This window comes from Cannabis sativa, chromosome 3, assembly GCF_029168945.1.
Source record: "Cannabis sativa cultivar Pink pepper isolate KNU-18-1 chromosome 3, ASM2916894v1, whole genome shotgun sequence".
Taxonomy (NCBI): Eukaryota; Viridiplantae; Streptophyta; class Magnoliopsida; order Rosales; family Cannabaceae; genus Cannabis; species Cannabis sativa.
In genome coordinates, this window is record NC_083603.1 from 20,284,605 (window position 1) to 20,286,785 (window position 2,181).

Consider the following 2,181-nt stretch of genomic DNA (forward strand, 5'->3'; position numbering starts at 1 on the left):
TATTAACTATATCTCAATATTGATCAATTCATAACAATACTAACGGTATTACATACAACGTACTATGCAAGACAATATACTTTTCTATATATAACAATATTAACTATATCTCAATATTGATCAATTCATAACAATACTAACGGTATTACATACAACGTACTATGCAAGACAATATACTTTTCTTACCTTTAATCCAGGTTCATACATTTCAATCAATCCAAGTGGAGAACTATCCTCGATGATCCCGGCCCTATGTCACAACAACGATAAACTACTAAGTGTTTATCCTAAAACACTGCTTATATTCACATAAGACAATCTAGGGTTTTCTACCAAACCCCGCGGTATAAATACACTAAAATAAAACTTATATTTCAGCTCTAAAACATACACCATATTGTAGAGCTCGTCTCAAGCTTCGAAACGGTATATAGAATATCCAAAACGGACACCCGAGTCAAAAGTTATGACGTAAATACGATTTACGATCTCTTAGGAATTTCTATAAACTGTGAAATACGAAAATTTCAATTTTCGCACTCACCGAAACACTACCAAAACTTATCCAAATCACTCCAAACTTCACAGGGTGCATGTATGCCATAAATACTACCATCCTTACGTAACAGAAATAAAAATCGACCCCTTAAATGAAAAACGCCATTAACGTTCGGACTAAGCTTTAAAAAGTTCCAAACTCGATTTCTAACTCAAAAATCACTTCTAATTCAACAAGAAAATATCGAAACTAGTCCCATGACTACCCGAGAACAATTCTATAAGGTCAGAACCTTCATAACTATTCTAATTCACAAAACCCCTATACGAAACCAATTGTTTTTAAACTTAAAACGAAATTAAACCATACCTTAAGCTTCCCTCTTCAAAGATTTGCTATCCTGCTACTACCAGAGCTTAGATCGCTAAGTTTTGGATTGAAAATTGAAGAAAATAGATATAAGGGGAGAAGGTTTTATCGAAGGAGGGAGAACGAGGGTTTCGTTCGTCGTTCGTTCTGTTCTGTTTCACTGATAACTTAATATATATATATATATAAAAGTTAACTTACGTCAACTTATATATAAATAATATTATAATAATATAATAATAATAATAATAATATAATATAATATATTAATAATAATAATATAATAATATTAATAAAAACTTTATTATTAATAATTATCTTATTATTTCTTAGCCACTAAGAAATCTCTATTTTTAGGGTATTTGGTCAACTTCGAGTACCCTAAAATACCCCAATATTTCTAAAATCAACTTATCCCAATAATCTCATCAATATTTCTAACTAAAACTGTTGTGACATTTTTGGCCTCCAATCGGGTCTCCAGGGTCGCCAAACTTGAAAATATTTTTATTTCACAAATAACTCATATTATATCCACGTATTTCAAATAAATCCCCGTAATTAACAAATTACGCTTATATATCCACTTATTGAGTCTCCGGGGTCGTCGAACCTGAAATATTTTTATTCCACATATAGCTCATATTACATTCACACATGCTATATAAATCTCCGTAATTAACAAATTACGATTATTTACTCACTTATAGCAAAATTTAAATTTTATGCTGAAATAAATTAGTAGGATCATAATCCCACTTATTACCTGATTAATTCATAATATCAATATAAACCCTAATTATTTACCATTTAACTTATCGGGATATTACACACTCTCTCTCTCTTCCTCATTGAGATTTCGAAATACTTAGTGTATGAGTAGTGCCCACACACAGCAAGTGATACCTCAATCATAGTGAGGAAGATCGTGAAGAAAGACTTTCAGCAAGAAGGAGTTTCAACATCAAAGAATCAAAGAAAGAGATCCAGGTTCAGATATTGATAATGCTCTGCTACAGAAAGGAATCAAGGGCTAGATATCTGAACGGAAGGAGTCATATTATTCCGCTGCACCCAATGTAAGGTTTCCTAAACTTTATATGTGTTTATTTCATCGTTTTAGAAAGTTCATATTTAGGGTGTTAATAAACATACTTGTGAGTAGATCTAAGATCCTGGTAAAATAAATTCCAACACTACTTTCAGTGGATATAGGCATATTAACTCTTTGCAGAGATTGATCTTGTCAAATCCACTATGAACAAGATACAAATGCCATAGATTAAAAAAAATGTGGTAGTGTCTTTTGATGA